Source organism: Bufo gargarizans, unplaced genomic scaffold (assembly GCF_014858855.1).
Source record: "Bufo gargarizans isolate SCDJY-AF-19 unplaced genomic scaffold, ASM1485885v1 fragScaff_scaffold_695_pilon, whole genome shotgun sequence".
Taxonomy (NCBI): Eukaryota; Metazoa; Chordata; class Amphibia; order Anura; family Bufonidae; genus Bufo; species Bufo gargarizans.
In genome coordinates this window covers 111,237-129,795 of record NW_025334168.1, presented here as the reverse complement: position 1 = coordinate 129,795, position 18,559 = coordinate 111,237, and positions in this window count along the sequence as shown.

The window sequence follows — 18,559 nt, the reverse complement described above, 5'->3', positions numbered from 1 at the left end:
GCAGGCTGTATTCCTGAGGTGAATGTCAGTTCTGAAATATGGCATGTGCCATATCGTGGGATGTCTCCGCTGTACACAAGTAACAAGCACGTATTCACATTCCCCACAAAATATGGAGTTCAGGGATACCAAATATTACTATTATAACTGGTTCTATGATGGGGTAACACCATAACTTTACCTGGGCACATCTTAGAGTTATGTTTGTCCTATGTGAATTCCAGTGAATTCTGTGTGACACGATGATGTAATTTTTATGTCCGTAAGATGCATGGGCTCTCTTAAAAAGGTAAAAATCATATCTCAGATTCATGTTGCAGTCTGGGAAACCTTGGTGCCGGCCTGTCTGCAGCAAGCCAGCTTACAGACCCCTTATGGCAGCGACACCAAATGTCTCCCCCCCCCAGGTGCAGTCTTCACACCTAGCTGTGATATCTCCTCAGGAAGGGAAGTTCTTTTGTCAACCTGAGGAAGCCAGCTGTAATTGCGTTATCTGCTGGGCATCTATTGACTGACTTGAACAAAAGGACTATGTTGTTCTCTGGGTACAACAGAAGGACAGAAGGAGACGCTCTGAGTAATCAAATTGTAGGTTCTGGGGCCTAGGGAAATAATTACTGTTTAATAGACCCACTGTTCAATAAGGCAGAGTAATATTGATAATATTGGGAGGACAGTTCAATATTCTCGCGGATCATCCGTGACAGGCTGCTTTGCCTCGTCTAAGACAACTACTAGGTGCTTTTGATTGGCTCTTCTGGTGGAGTCTGGACATGCCCTCTGACACATTTCTGACACTGCGGTCATGTGTTTGTTCACATGATCGCTCTGTCAGTCTAGTCCTGCCCCTACTAGGTGCTTTTGCCTCCACTGATTGGTCCTCAATTACTGGAGCTTCAACTCCATTGGTGGCGTCATTTAGGTCCTGCAATCTTAATTTTTCTTCCACACAGGCACTATATAGGGGAGAGGTTTTTACATGTTTCCATATTCCCGGAAGAAGCCAGGTTTACTGGCGAAACGGCGTTGGGTCAGGAGTCGGTCGAGAGATCTTTGCACCACTCAGGGTATGTTTAATCTTGTCCATGTACTCTAACCTCAATCTCTACAATTGCCTCCTTTGCACTTTGTTTGGGGCGTTTCTGTCATGAGGTTTTAAGGTACGCTTTTTTAGCTAGCATTCTTTTTTCCCTGTTGTTATTTTCGTGCACTGATCTCTCGGCCTCTCCTTGGGTCCTGCTCCTCATCTGTGTGTCCTGCCTTGTGCTGCCTTCTTTTATCATGCATGTATTTTTCATATATATTTATAATAAAGTCAGTTTCATTTTTTGGTGATTAACAATCTTGACTAGCCAAAGACCTGCGGGTTGTACGGGAGGATGAGGTTTCTGGGGGAGCGGGGTGGGGGGTTGCATTCAAACATCTGTTGGTAGGGCCCAGTCATTCCAATTTACACCACTGGTGGGGAGCTAGCCTCACAGCTAACCTGTCAGCTGGAACTCTAGACCTCCTTAGGGGTTTAAAGACAATAAATTACTGGCTGATAGATGCAAACATCATATATGGACTAATCACTCACTTAGATATGATAAAATCTGAGACTCCTAGCAAATATACAGTATTTTGATCAAAACACATCTTTTCCACCTAGCCGCGCCATGGTGGTCTTAGTCAGGCAGGTCCTACTCTAAACCTACCTATGCCGTATGGGCATCTATATTCAGGAGAGCTTATATTTTATGACCAAGAGCTTTCTTAGTCTGATTGTAAGGTTTTACCGGTTCATTTTGCGTTACACAGGGTGCACCCCGGCGAGGCGAACCAGCTATACAACACATACTGTACCATGCCTGTACAAGACAGGTACATCCCAGCTTACTTGGGCAATATCTGATTTGTCAGAGCCCACACACATAGAATCTCAATAGAATCAGGATGCTTAACAGTAACATAAAAATGTAAATTTAACTTTCAAAATTGGATTATTTTTTGGGGGATATATGTTTAATATGTGGTATACTAAACATGTTTTGAATATATGCTTTCATCTATCCATCAGCAATTTCCTCTTCTGGAATATGATTAGACCACGAAAAGAAAGGACAAAATGAAGATAGTACTGTCTCTTCAATCTGAATTATATGCAAAATATGGAGTGTGGCATGAAATACCAGCCATTTAAAAAAAAACGGTGTGACATAAAGCGGCTAAACTGTGATTGAGTAGTAGAGAATAGTAAGCGATTATGCCCAGGTACAATGCTTACATGAATTTGGTCCCTCTTTCTGCAACACTCTGTAATGTATATATACAGTATAGCTGCTAATCCGTACCGATGTAGTAGGGTTAACACACTACCTCTTAAATCAAATTTATTAACTCATCATGTTTTCTTGAAACAAAATCCATAAAAATAAAAAAATCTTGACGCATAACATTTCATTTAGTTTACATAACATGTCTCATAAAGCATGTGTGTTAACTTTACCACATCCGTATTTTATTCTTGTTACGGATATCTTATATATCAACTTTATTGATGGCCACAGCTCAGCCTTTTATCAAGTCCCCCGGCAAGGGTTACTCACACAGGGCCCTTGTGGGGAACAGGCACACAAAATACAGAGACCAATCAATATACAGTAAGATATAACACACTCAAACATGAACAGTAAAATCCCTCCTCTCTATCCTGGAGATAATTGGATAAAGGGGCCGGACATAGTTCCATGCATTAGATGACTAAGACCATTGTGTTTGCTAAATGTATTATAGGCAATATCCATTGTGTTTGTGGATTGTGTCACAGGCATATAAGGTGGTTTTTGTACATTTAAAGGGTGAAATAGGGTTAACTACATGAACAACAGACGAAATACAAGAGTCTGGGCTTTCATAAAACAGGGGTTTTGTCGGTTTTGTCACAATTTTTTTTTACAAATGATTACTTAATACCGGTTTTGACATGTACAAAATCATCCGGCTACGTCATACATCTCTCCCTCGCTGTGATTGTATACATATATAGAGTTATACACACAGCGTGGGACCCATGTATGATGTCACTGGATGATTTCATAGATTTCACACACACATAAAAACATATACGTCTCATTGTTTATATATACAGTCCATCAACAGCAAACATTTTTCAGTATTCTGGTGAAAGGACCCGTCTATTACATACATCCCCCTCGTAATTTGCATGGGATTACAGAGTGTAAGTATATATATATATATATATATATATATACACACACACACACCACATTAAATTCCCCACATAAACCAATAATTCAATGCTATATAAGATGTTAAGATTTTAATAGGGGGAAGGTATGGGAGATCAGACATTAGTGATGTAAACTGTTGATTTTACATGGAAGACTGACATTAACTGCTGAATAGACCTGCAATAACTGTGGATAAATAGAATTTAACAATCAAGTCCGCTCACCAGTTACCACCTATCGGCAAGCGAGTTTAACCCCCCCTTCTAATAAGTGACTGTGACAACTATGTCAACAGGAAGGGAGGGCAGGCAGGCTGCAGATCATGAATATGTGGCTTGGCAGATCGGGGCATTGCATCGGGGCAATGGATGGCAAGCACATCCGTGTGAAGAAGCCGCCACACTCAGGGACTTGATTCTTCAATTATAAACATTATTTTTCGGTAGTGCTGATGGCTGTTGCTGACAGTAACTACCGGTTTATAATGGTTGATATCGGGTCCTATGGAAGCACTGCGGATGCTCACATCTTTAGTGCTTCTAGAATGGGTGACCGGCTTCGTGCCAACCAGCTTGCCCTGCTCGAGCCCAGAAGACTGCCCGGATATGCAGGTCCGCCGGCTCCATTTGTCATCGTTGCTGATGAAGGGTTTGCATTGACACCCCATGTTATGCGGCCCTTCCCCAGACTCGGTTTGGATGACAGGAGGCGCATTTTCAACTACCGGTTGACTCGTGCCCGTCGGTATGTTGAGTGCGCCTTTGGAATACTCTCTAGCAAGTGGAGGGTGTTTATGTCATCCATACAGATGGATCCGGAGAATGCTACCCGGGTGACTCAAGCTTGTGTTGTTCTACAAACTTCATCAGGATTCACGAGGCTTCCTCTTCTGTTGACATGGAAGAATTTTCTACGTCATCATGTTTGGATTTGGATCTGACCCTGCATAGACAACCTGGGACTGCAGGTCTTGCAGTTCGGGAACTCTATGCAGACATCTTTTCCAGCCCAGAGGGGTCTGTGCCATGGCAGATGGACACTATTCGTGGCAGGTTTTAATTTCTTTTGGGCTTGTTAGTTTTTTTTATTTTAATTGCAATACATGCTGCTTGCTTCTCCTGTGGCACTTGTTGTAGTAAAGGTGCCAGCCCCCTCATTAAGACCTCCTCACGCCCTTAAGCCCTCTTCTGGGCTAGGTACTGAATGACTTGGGAGTCAATCACCTCTTTAGTTGTTATCCCAGAAGAAGCCTGAGGGGCAGACCTCCTTCGCCGACTCTGTGGCCTTTGGCTATCATCAGGGTTCACTTCACCAGGCCCAGCAAGTCCCCTTTGAACACCTTCGGACTCTTCTTCTCCCAGATTTGTGGGACTCAATTCTGGCGAAAAGACGGCAGGGGTCTCTGCGCCTCCCGGATCGGACTGTGGTGATGGCTGTGGTTCTGGGTCCTCCAGACTGTCAACAGTACTGTTTGGGAACAGATTTCAAAAGAAGCATTAAAAGCCAAATAAAGAATCTAGAAATTATACAAAAATGCAAAACATAGTGCTGTCTGGCCAAAATAAAGGGGATACTACACACATCACACAAGGGCTGGAAATTTGTGAAAAATGTATATTGAAACCATGGGAACCACATGATATCAGGAAATCAATTGTCGTTCTGTGGATGTGAAAAGTCGGAAAAATTCAACCATAGGCCTTTGAAGCATGAACACAGGCCGACATATTCTGGAGCTAGCCAGCTGCTGAAATTACGCTCATGTGTATATAAAGGTATGTTGCAAATCACATTTTTGAAGACGGGACAATCCTGTAGATAACCAAAGCACATCATATCTTGCATGCCAAACCGGAAGGAAAGGTCAGCAATATTGCATAGTGTCAAATGTTATAGGTATATATATTTATATACATTTGGTGTCCGAAAAATATTAGGATAATTCACTTACGGCCTAAGATCCATCACGGGACGAAGAAAGCGCAATTGCTCCGTGTATATGTAGGGTCTTTTCTTAGGAGCCCCCTCACCACTCCGCACCATCTCAGTGACTTCCCGACGGAACTGATCCCTACAACTGTTCCATTTGGTTTTGGTTTTTTTAACTGTGGAAACAAAAATGAGTACAATAATAATATGACATATGCATCGCCAATAATACAGTGCAAAGTATCATAAAAAAATGCAAAAACAAAAAAGGCGACATTTAAAATGCCTAACATGGGAATATGGCCATCACATTGCACAGTATAGGACATGGTTCTGGAAAACAGCCCAGAGTCAACAGATCACAGTCACATAGGTCCAAGGCCCGGCAACATTAAGGAAATAAACAGCAGAGGCATGGAGCAGTGTGAGTTAGCTCAGTATTTTCATCTACAATGCATATTTCCATTATTTTACCAAATAAATACTATTGGTGTCGCTTAAGACACTGTCACCTCACCAGGCAAAACACCACCACAGAAATATCATGTCCTGTACAACATGCCGTGGCAGGTGTGGGCAGCAGCAGTGTTTCGAACAGTACCTGATCATCAAACGCACTACTAAATACACACCAGGCCAATGTTGAACTGTACATTGTGTTACTGGGGTGCTGCACTGGAGACTAATGTAAGAGAATTGCATTTATTTTTAAATAAGTAAGCTTATGACTAGCCCTTGAAACGAAAAAAAAAAAGGAAGCGGAAAAAACCATTACAATAGACCCACATGTCACCAAAACTGTAAGGCCCCTTGCAGCCGAGCGATCCTCCCACAAGGAATCAACATTGCAGCACCCATCAGCAAATGATGGGAAACACATTGTGTTTTGGTGATTTTGATGATGCAAGGAAACCCATACAGTTCTGAAATGTAGTGGAGAACAGTAGCATAAAATGCAGCGAATGTTATCCACTACATTATAGAAACTTAAGTGTTAACTTTGCAACGCAAACAATAATTCTATAATGCTATCTGCATCCAAACAGTGCTGGAAGGTCAGGACGGGAGGACCGCTCATTTGCAACTAAAAGGCCCCAAGTATTTATACATACTGTACAGTGTGTGGGAGCAAAGAAGGTGACATGGCTTTAGAAACATGATGGTGATGGCGAAATAGTAATATCTGTTCCCACACATGCACGGCCCAGACCACAATTAAAGCGTGTCCACAAAAGGGACACAAATCTGACCGCATATAACTACTACAAAATTCATTATTGACAACACACGGACAATACACAAAAGGACCTCACTTGAACTAACCTATATCCACATGACCTCTGCTGTTGGCACGTGCCCATTCCGATGGCCTCATGTGTCTTGCCACTTCTTCCCAGGACCCATCTTTTTTAAGCCGGTCGTGGTAGAGATTTGTCCTTGTGTCCCACAACTCAGGACGTTCCTGGACTAAACTAATTAATTTATCCACGTCCCAACGGGCCATTATGAAAATTAAAGATAAATTCTTGTCAGAAAAATCACTGTGTCCTGGAGACTGAAATCTGCACTGAACGTGTGCCAACTTCCGTTTTTTTTTTTTTTCAAACTTCAAAACTTAAATTCCTTTGTACACAAGTTGCTGCAAAATGGTTCAGCTGAAACAGCGGAAGCGGATGACATACGGATGCCTTTCGATGTGCATCCGCTGTTTCAGCGGACCCATTGACTTCTATGGGTCCGCGAACTGTCTTTTGCGGCCAAGAATAGGACATGTTATATTTTATATGCGGAGCACGGAACGGACCGACGGATGCGGACATCACACGGAGTGCTCTCCGCTTATTTTGCGCCTCTATTGAAATGAATGGGTCCGCATCCAAGCCGCTAAAACAGCGGCTCGGATGCGGACAGAAACAACGGTCGTGTGCATGTAGCCTTATGGTGGATACTGTTGATATCTTTTAACTACATGCAGAAACATTCAAATAAATAAATGAAATATACCCATGCGAAGCCAGGTACTACTGCTAGTCTATGATATATATAAAAATGTATTTCTGTATGTTGTCTAAGTGTCTGTTCTTTATGTGCCGCCAACTGACTGGACCGATCTGAACCAAATTTGGCATTTAGGTACATAGGGTGTCTGGGAAGGTTTTAGACAGGTCTCAGCTGTCTAGGATATACCGTTCTTGAGATATTCCCAGAAAATGGTGTTGTGGAGGTCTTATAATAAGGGGGTGTGGCACTGTGGGAGGTCACTGTTAAGGGGACGGGCCACTGTGGAGGTCACTGTTAATTGGGCATACAGCTGTGGGGGGTCACTGCTAAGGGGGTGGGCTGCTGTGTAGGTCAATGTTTAGGGGCCGGGGCCCTGTTGAAGTCACTGTTAAGGGGTAGATTGCTGTGTAGGGTTACTGTAAAGAGTGTGGCCACTGTGGAGATCAGTGTTATGAGGGCAGGATACTTTGAAGCTTAATGTTAATGGGGGTGGGGTGCTGTGGAAGTCACTGTTAAGACATACCGGTCACAATTAAGGTGGCAAGGTACTGTGGAGGTCATTGTTAAGGGGACAAGGTGCTATAGAGGTCACTGTTAAGGGGGCGGAGTTCTGTGGTGTTGGAGCGGGGTGCTGTAGAGTTACTTTTAAGGAGGTGGGGAATTGTGCAGTGACTGTTTTGAGTGGTGGACCGCTGTGTAGGTCAGTGTAAAGGGAGCAGGGCACTGTGGAAGTCACACTTAATGGGGTTGGGTTCTGTGGAGGACACTGTTAAGCTGACAGGCCACTGTGGAGGTCACTGTTAAGGGGGTGTCATACTTTGGAGGTCACTATTAAAGGGGTGAGGCGCTGTGGATGTCATTGTTAAGGGAACGGGCCTCTGTGGAGGTTACTGTTAAATGGACGAGCTTCTGTGGAGGTCAAAGTTAAGGGGGTGGGCTGCTGTGGTGGGCACTATTAAGGGGGAAGGGTGCTGTAGAGATCACTGTTATGGGGAACACTGTGGATATCTTTCAACCTTACACACAAACATTAAATGAAATCTACCTGGAACAATTGCAGATATTCCCAGGCCTGGGGTACTGCACTTTGGCATTAAAAAGTTGTGTGTATGAACTTGCCATTACTAACTAACTGATTTATGCAAAGATGATTGTATTTATTTTATTTTTTTCATTTAAGATAAAAATACAATATTGTTTGTTTCTTACAACTCTAAAGCCATATCTTGCTATCACATGCCTTTGGAAACAAGATACTAAGACTGCTTGCACTTCTCAGGGAAACATGACACACTGACCTACTTTCCATGGCCTACTGAAATTCATTCTCCTGTCTGGCAGCTTGATCTGCTCCAGTGGATTAACTGCACCGCGTCACTGTCTGTGGGTGTGCCTGCTCCTGAAAACAACAGATTTCATTGGCAGCTTAGGAAGATATTAAATACTATACTCCAGACTTGGGAAACAGGGAATTTTGCTTTAAATAATATGTTCTAAAAACACTTTGGTTATCAGTTACATGTGAGGGGGTAGTACCTTGCAAAGATGTCACCGCTTTTTGAATAAATATATTTTTTTCTCATGTAGAGGTACAACAGACATAAACGTTACTGTCACTTTAAGTGGTACGATATGATTGGCTGTTGCCACATCCCTAGACCCCCAGAAGGTCAGGTTCCAAACAATATGACTGCTGGCTTTTGACCAAACATTCTGTGCTACTGTGGGTCGCTAAGAGTCTACCCCTTGCACAGCATACCCTGCCTAGGCATTTCTGCAAGGTCTGCACCAGCCACTTTGTTGCTACCCTTCCAGGCTTGAAATTACCTGTTGACCACCCATGGCTGCGTACATACGAACATGTATGTCTCCCTACACTTTGCACTAATAGAATATGGACCCTGATCTCTGAAACCAAGCCTTTACAGAACAGCTTTGTTTATTAATTGACTTCTGAAGGCAATTGGTCACACTGGATTTTATTTAGGGGTATCAAGGTACAGTGGGCTGAATACAAATGCACATCACACTTTCCAGATTTTTATTCTCACTTCACACATACTTGCTACTTTGTTTTGGTCTATCACATACAATCCCTATAGCATTCCCTAGTACATTTAAATTTGTGGGTGTTAAAGATGTGTGAATTTTACTGTTAAAGATGTGTGAATTTTATTCTATCTAGGACTGTAATGAGTTAAACTTTTTCTTCTCCAAGTGCCTCCCTCCCACCCCTCTCTTTGTCTCAAGCAGGAGAGGAAGGGGGGCAAAGTGCTGCGGGCAGTATCTGATTTCCCACCTTTCTGCAGGTGTCCCATGGAGTGTGGTGGAATGTGTAAACCAATCACATGACTTGATGATATATGTTGTTCACTGCCTATAGACAAGCACCTCTTTGAAGTGTCACATATGACGTATGCAGTAGTAGTGTTAGACTGTCCACCATTACAAAATGGAGAACCTTAGATGTTTACAATTAGCTTAACATTCCAAGGTGGTACCCACTGCGCAGATGTTGAGTGTTATCTCTGTTTCTCTTATCTCTTTTTCCCTTTGACCAATTAAACAATGGTTTGTGTCTCAGTGAGGACTGCCCTCTTCTGAAGATATATATATGTCTACCTCATGTAATAAAGTCAGAGAGAGTAAGATTGCTTTGACCAACTTCTGTGTCAGTGTTCAATCTTTCTACCATGCGTGGATATTAACCCCCTGAGGGTACATTGATTCGGAACACCAGAGTGTATCTTAAATGCCCTAATTTAAGTGTGGCTGTAACATGGGTGTAACATGAGAAAATGTGGAAACGTTCAAGGGATATGAATACTTTTTCAAGGCACTGTACGTGATTACTACACCAGTATGTTTTTTTTTTTTTTAATGCAGGCATTTATTCAAACCATCATATAGGTGATGTACCCCAAGGTTCAGTGCTGAACCCTCTATTATTTAATTTATATATTAACGATATCGAGGACGAGATTAATAGCACCATTTCTATTTTTGCAGATAATACTAAGCTATGTAGAACTGTACAATCTATGGAAGATGTCCATATACTACACGCTGACTTGAACACTCTGAGTGATTGGGCATCAACTTGGCAAATGAGGTTCAATGTGGTCAAATGTAAAGTTATGCATCTTGTTAGTAATAAGATCTGTGCTTCATATGTCCTAGGTGATGTAGCACTGGGAGAGTCACTTCTAGAGAAGGATTTGGGTGTCCTTGTGGATGGTAGATTAAATTATAGCATGCAATGTCAATCAGCTGCATCTAAGGCCACCAGGATATTGTCATGCATTAAACGAGGCATGGACTCGCAGGGCAGGGATGAAATATTAACACTTTACAAAGCGTTGGTGTGGCCTCATCTGGAATATACAGTTCAGTTCTGGGCACCAGTCCATAGAAAGGATGCACAATAGCTGGAAAAAGTACAGAGGAGAGCAACTAAACTGATAAGGGGCATGGAGGGTTTTAGTTATGAAGAAAGATTAAAATAATTGAATTGATTTAGTCTTGAGAAGAGACGTCTAAGGGGGACATGATTAACCTACACAAATATATAAATGGGCAATAAAAAAAATACGGTGAAAAACTGTTCCATGTAAAATGCGCCCAAAAGACAAGGGGGCACTGCCTCCGACTGGAGAAGAAAAAGTTCAGTCTCTGGAAGCGTCAAAGCTTCTTTACTGTAAGAACTGTGAATCTGTGGCATAGACTTCCTCAGGACGTGATCACAGCGGGAACAGTGGACATTTTTAAAAAGGGTTTAGATGAATTCTTAAACGTAAACAACATTAATGCTTATGAAAACGTGTAGAAATCTGAGTCTCACTTCCTTCTGGGATTTGAATCCCCACCTATCACTATCCCTTGTTTGAACTTGATGGACTTATGTCTTTTTTCAAACATATTAACTATGTAACTATGTAACTTCTTAGGAAAAAGGAAAGCACCCCTTCACTGATAGCCTTTTCTTGGGCTGCAAGGAGGAGGAGCAAGAGGAATGCTGTGATCCTTGGCTCCACGGCACGGTGTCAGAATCCAGAGCCACCCTCATGTCATCCTGCTCTGAGAGGAGGAGTGAGCCATCCAATCCACAGTCTGATTCTTTTTCTCTGATAATGTTGTGCCTTTCTGATGCAAGACAACTGCAGCATACTACTACTACTACTACTTCTGGCCGGATAGCTGGTGCTTCTACTTTCCACATTCTGGCTCTGGGTCTTTCGTTTGGAACACCTCTGTAGCCTGATATTTTTGGGCTGAAATGTACACAGTCTCACAAAGTATGGAACGGTTTGCAAATCTTCTTTCTGGAAATTAAAGACAGGGAGGTGCAATACGATGCCCTTCACTTTCCACAAACACACTACTACCGACAGCTGACGTTAGATACTGCAGTATATGATCCACTGACAGATTTGTGCCCAATGTCTTTTGCTCGTTAAAATATTCATATAAAAAAAAATTCTCCCAGTGTAAAACACTAGTTGAAAAAACTACTATGCAATAGTTTCTCCCCCCCCCCCCCCCCCACTACACCAACAATTGATTTAGGCCTAATACCACATTATCACTCACAGATAATGGTATGCACTACCCTGCGCGTTGTAAGACATGTAATCACCTTTGTAGCACTGTGACATCTGCTTGATACAATTGATCTCAGGACATTATATCTGTTGGACACTTGCTGGATACAATTGATCTCAGCATATCATATCTGCTGGACACTTGCTGGATACTATTGATTGTGGACAGCGTCATTGATTGTGGACAATAATATAGGATTGGAACCAGTAGCCACCAGGCGGTTCTATTGCGGTTTTACTGTGACTGAGTGTGTATTATATTGGTTTGTACCTATTCATAGATGAACTATATTTTATTTATGTTTTAGGGGTATGTTCTTAAACATTTTAATATATTAAAGTGTATCATCACTATACTGCCTAGTGTTTCCTTTTGGAGTGTGCCCCCCCCCCCCCCCATACCTGTTGTTTGGACGCAAAATCCAGAAACACTACATCCACAGCCACCCCTCTGTCCAGGGTACTACTCACCTCCTCATAAAAACAAATTAGGTTAGTCTGACAACTTCTGTCCTTGGTAAACCCATGTTGGTTATCACTTAAAATATTATTTACAGTCACATACTCCTGTATATAGTCCCTTATGAGTCCTTCAAACATTTTCCCCACAACAGAAGTTAAACTAACTGGTCTATAATTACCTGTGAAGTACCTTGATCCTTTTTTGAATATGGGCACCACGTTTGCCTTGCGCCAATCACTTGCCACGCTACCAGTACCTAGAGAATCTTTAAAATTATAAACAAGGGCACAGCAGTGACTGAACTAAGCTCTTTAAGCACTCTAGGGTGTAATCCATCTGGACCCGGAGCCTTGTTCACATTTACCCTATTTAACTTGTCTTGGATCATATCTACAGTTAGCCAAGTGAGTATATCACTGGATGTACTAACAGCCCCGGCACCACAGATATCAGCTTCTTTCTCTTCTTTTGTATATACAGGGCTAAAAAAAGAAACATTTAGTAACTCTGCCTTTTCCTTATCTTCAGTGACTACCCCCCCCCCCCCCACCCTTTACCATTATTTAGTGGACCTACCTGCTCAGACCTAGGTATTTTAGCATTTATATATTTAAATAATTTTTAGGGATTTGTCTTGCTCTCTTTTGCTACCTGCTATTTGTTTTGTATTTTTGCTAATTTTATCTCCTTTTTACTGATTTTATTAAGTCCTTTATTAAGCCCTTTGTAAGTTGATGGAGAAGTGGATATCATTCTTGATCAGCTAAGATGGCCCCCATATCCTCCAGCTCTCAGGCACCGCCTTATTCACTTAAGCTGGGACACAAGCACAAAGACTTCACCTTATCCAAGAGGACCCTCCTCCCTGATGTGTCCCATATGACATCTGCTGTACTGATGCTGATGTGAAGCCATTACAGGATGGCGCTTGCAACTAGATGTTTACATAGTTTGCATACCAAAGTTAGTAAAACAATGCACAATGCTCAAATGCCAAGTGTTATCTTTTTTCTTATTTTTGTATTCTAGCCAATGGAACAATACCACGAGCCTCAGGGGGATGCCCCCTCTGATGTACTTATAAACTGCTTGAGTTCCTATAATAGAGAAATGCTTTAACCCTTGCCTGGTGTCAGTGTTATTTCTTCCATGCATGTAAAATTCTAGGATTACTACTAATTTCGAGTAGTAGAGCAAACGTAATTGAGGGCATCTTTAACAAAGTGGCAAGAAAATCCCAACACGCCCTACGGCAGACAGTCAAGAGAGTCTCCCTAATAATGACTTCTGTAAGAGAAGTTATCATTTGGGCTGCCTGAGGAGGAGGTTCAGGAGGACACAGGAGAACACATACATAGCTGTGTTGATGGTGATGGTAATAGTGGTGGTACCCTTAGCCATGGCATTGATGTTGGGGGCAGCAACAACGGCATTTTGAGCAAATACAGAGCAGAGAAGGGGGCCCAGGAGCCCACCATGATACCTCACAGTCTGATAAAAGTGTGAAGTAAAGGACCTGCACTCGCAATGATAACATGTTCTTCAATCTTTCTTTATTTTCGCCGTACAGAGGACTAGATAAACGACCCGTTTCGACTCACATACTGAGTCTTTGTCAAGTCAAGGATAAAAGTGTCAGGGAGGGTGACTCCAATGATGATTGTGTGCTGGACAGGACCTAGGAGCCGGATCGGGGTGCTGAGGAGGAGGCAACATCAGTGGAAAAAGGTGGTGGCAGCAGCAAGAACACAGGCCACGTACCTCACAAAAAACAGCCAGGGCCATGTTTGCCTGGGGAACTGGCGATGCTGCTTACACTGTGGGTGGGTTAGGCCCAAAAGCTGCCAGCGCTAAGCCCAGCTTAACTGCCTGTTGCCTGTGCAAGCAACTACCATATGCCATTTTTTCTCCACAAGGCGGGCACAAAAATCCACAGCTATGTGCAAGATGTGCAGGATTAAAATAAGCCATGGCCGTTCAAACACAATTATAGGTACCAGTGGTTTATGGCAGCACATGAGGTGGCATCACCAGATCCTTTGGGAAAATACAACTGGCCAGCATTTCCAATCTGTCTGTCCTCCTTCTCCTGGTCCTCTTTGTGGAACCCAATCCACATCTCCAAGCAATACGGTATCTTTGTCATCTCCTTCTCCTCCTTGTCCTCGGCTCCATTGTGAGAAATCTATTATGGAAAGTTTGGCCATGAAAAACTTTTCTCCACCAGCAATTAGCTTGTCCGCTGCCATTGTATTAGTGCCTTGTACTCTCAAGTGGTGGAGAACGCAGCCACTCTTTACGATTCTCACTGTGTGGCAAACTGCACTCCATGGAGGACACCTGGAGCAGCTTTTAAGGGCAGCAACAGTACATGTCTTTCATGGCCCACTGGGTCAATGTTTTTTGTGGTAGTGGAGAGGCAGCCCCTCAGCAACATGGCCAGGTCCCTTTGACCTCCCCCCGTGATATCATTGAGCTGGCTCCCATAGCAAGCACTTATCCGCTTTCTCTTCCATGGAAGTGCTCCCATCCCCAACAGCAGCAGGGTACACCATTGCTCCTACTCACCCTCCTTCCTATCACCTATGTAAAGTCATGTGTTACCATGCAGTGTTGGAGCTGATCGGCCTGGGTGAGAGCAGCTACACAGGTGAGTAGTTGCTAAAGTACTGTACATCATGCAGCAAACATTTCCCCAACTGGGCAAGGAGGTCAGTGACAATGGCCGTAACATACTGACCTCCCTGAACCTGGGGAAAAAACACATGCTCCTTACATGGCCTTTTAAAAAGCTGCACTGGCCTGCACAAGTTGCTGGCACTGTTCAGGAGACTGTCCCTCTTTTCAGTCATTTTCTATCGTCAATCGCATGCATTATCCCCGGATGCCTGCTGTTTAAAACAGTAGGCACCTGGTGGCTGTGGCTCCCACTCCATTCTCAAGAGGGCACCATCTTTAAAGTATATATGCTAAGGCAGTCGGGAATGGGTTAAAAGGGAGAATTTTTCTAGGCTTCTTTGAATCTCAAGTGGCATGCTCATCTCTAATCAAATGCTGTTATTATTCTCAGTTGCACTGGCACTCAACAACAGATAATTTTCATGATTTAACTTTTTCTGATACTATATTTAACTTTAGAAAACACCTCATTTTTAGAAGGAAAACTAAAACAGGGGACAAATTTTGAGTCGACAAAAAGTATGACTATGCCATGAGTAGGACATTTCAAATGAACTATAATTGGAATACACGCAATATATATATTTTTTTAAAGCCTTAGTGAACAGCCTGTTTTGTGCCTTACTGACCAAGTGTTTTTCTTCCTTTTTGTATCGTCGCCTTTAGGGATGAGCGAACACTTAGAAGTTCGGGTTTGCCGGGTTCGGCCAAACTTTGGCTTAAAGTTTGGGTTCGGGACCCGAACTTGACCACGAACCCCATTGAAGTCAATAGGAACCCTAACTTTGGGGACTAAAATGCCTGTAAAATAGTCATAGTAAGGACTAGAGGGCTACAAAAGAAAGCAAAATGGGGTAAGAGCAGGACAATTGCCCTGCAAAGAAATTTGGATAGGGAAATGACATAAAATAACATAGAATAGAAAAAAATATTAAAATAATAATCTTGAACTAGGAGGCGGAAATCAAAGTGGAGAAGGAGGTTGAGGAGGAGGAGGAGGTGGCGGTGTAAGTAGAAGCGGTGGTTGAGGAGGAGATAGCCAACAATAAATTTGAGAAGACCCCAAAACATTTGGAAATAGAAAAGAGAATGCAAATAGAAAGTGCGCTGGAGTATATCAATGGCTGGGTGCGGCCGAGATAAGTATCTATTCAGCACAAGGTACAGACAAGTTCTGTGGGATCCATGCCTGGTTCATTTTAATGAACATGGGCTTGTCCACATTGGCTGTGGACAGGCGTCTGCGCTTGTCTGTGATTCCCCCGCCTGCCGTGCTAAACACACGTTCAGACAATACAATGGCCACACGGCAGGCCAGCACCTCCAAGGCGTACAGGGCAAGCTCAGGCCATGTGTCCAATTTGGAGACCCAGAAGTTGAATGGGGCAGACCCTTCAGTCAGTACGTGTAGGCGTGTGCACACGTACTTTTCCAACATGTTGCTGAAATGCTGCCTCCTGCTAATACGTTCTGTATCAGCTGGTGGTACTGGTTGTTGTGGCGTGCTGACAAAGCTTTTCCACATTTTGGCCATGCTAACTCTCCCTTCTGAGGTGCTGGCGGTGCCCCAGCTGCGTTGGCAACTTCTTCCTCCTCCTCTGCCTTTGCCTTGTGTTTTCACTAAGACCCCGCTGTCAGGTGGGAATGCCAGTGAAAGAAGTGGAATGTTATGCAATGGCCAAGTCAATAACCTGACCTGAATCCGATTGAGCATGCATTTCACTTGCTGAAGACAAAACTACATGAAGACTTCCGGTTCCGGCGCTCGCATGTGAGGCAGCAGGAGAGGAGAGCTCCGTGCCAGTGAACCGACCACAGGATCGCTAGCCTTGACAAAGGGGTGTAATCCCCGCTCACCTGCTGTATACCTCCTCCGGAGTGGATGGAGAAATATCTGACCAGGAGCGGCACAAGTGTTGGAAGCCCGGCACTCCGTAAACACGCAAAGGCCGCAGCGGAGGACGACAAGATGGCGGGCGCTGCAGACCGTTTCATGCGCTCCGCCAGGTCCTCGTCCCAACCCCCTCCCGCCACCTTGAAGGTCACCGAGCAAGAGTCCGATCCGGAGACACTCGACCAGGAGCCTGAGGTATTAAGAGGTTTGGGGGTTGGATGTAAAGCCCTGGCAGTCGAGGTCGCTAAACTTTTGGCCCCGGACATCAAAGCGGCGCTGGAGGCTGCGGTGGAGACCACGCTAACTCAGCTTCAGGCGGATGTCTCTAAGAATTCGTCCCAGATTTTGGAGATGGCGGACAAAATTAACTCGCTAGAGACTGATTTAAGCCAGGCTCAGATAGAGCTACAGGCGGTGCTAAGATCTACGGCTGGTATGCGGGACAAACTGGAAGATTTAGAAAATCGATCTCGGCGCAGTAATGTGCGGATTATTGGACTACCGGAGTCTGTACCTGCTAGTCAGCTGGTCTCGATCTGCTCGGTGGACATTCCTAAAGCCCTAGGGATCCGCAGCCCTTGCGTAGTGGAGCGGGCGCATCGGGTGGGCCCAATGCGGCTGGAGCAAAATGGCGACCGCAGTAACGATCAACCTGTGAGGCCCCGTCCCGTTATTGTCAAATACCTGAATTACGCAGAGAAAGCGGATATCTTGGGACATTTCAAGAAAAGAGGAAAGCCGATCGATGTTAGAGGCTATAAAGTTCTGCTGTTTGGTGATTACAGTGCGGAAGTTTCGAGAAGAAGGAGGGCTTTCTCGGTGATATGCTCAAGTCTTGTAAGAAAGAAACGAAAGTTTGCTCTAATATACCCGGCGTTATTGAAAGTTTTTAAAGAGGATGGTTCGTCTGAGACTTTTGAGACACCAGAGGAGGCCGAGAAGTGCATGGACATGTTACCTTTACAAGACAATGCAGACAGATCTCCGGCACGGATCGCATCATCAGGAAGAACCACGTCGCCACAGAGGGACAGACCCGCCTCACAAAGGCCGCGATCACCGCGCCGGCGAGGGAATGGGAATAGAGGTTATGAGGATCGACGTGCCAGAAGGGACTAAAGTGATAACTATCGGGTCTGAGGGGCTTTTTGATTCTACGCGAGATGGTAGCTATGTTCAGTAGCTGTAGCATGTGCTGCGGTTGGTCTATTTGAAGTTTAACTAATGGATTATGTCATATTGGATTTCCGTGACCCTCATGGACGCGTTTTAGTTGGCTTTGGAGTTGACTCGTCTTCGTGGGTGTCTCGGAAATACAAACGGAGTGTATACATAAGGGCTGAGTAGAGGACCTATATTATGTTTGCTCAGCAAAGGTTCTAAAGGGGGACGGAGGAAGTTATTATATATTCTGGTAAATAGGAATATATGAGATAAAGAGATAGCGAAGTCTCTAAATAGGCGAGAAAAAAGTGAAGTCAGAAATTCATAAGTTCGCGTTCACCTTTGGTGATACAGTAGTTATTGGGTTTTCTGTTCAGTAGGGAAGGGAGGGAGTTGGGATCTTATAGCACTACAGATAATCTGAATATAAGTGGCAAGAGTACTAGGGAGGTGTCAATATGGTCAATATAGTTACATGGAATGTTAAAGGTCTACGCTCTCCACATAAGAGAATGATGGTTCTGCGGCATCTGAAAAAATTGCATGCTGATATTGCCCTGCTGCAAGAGACGCATCTGGAGGCGACAGATTTCCA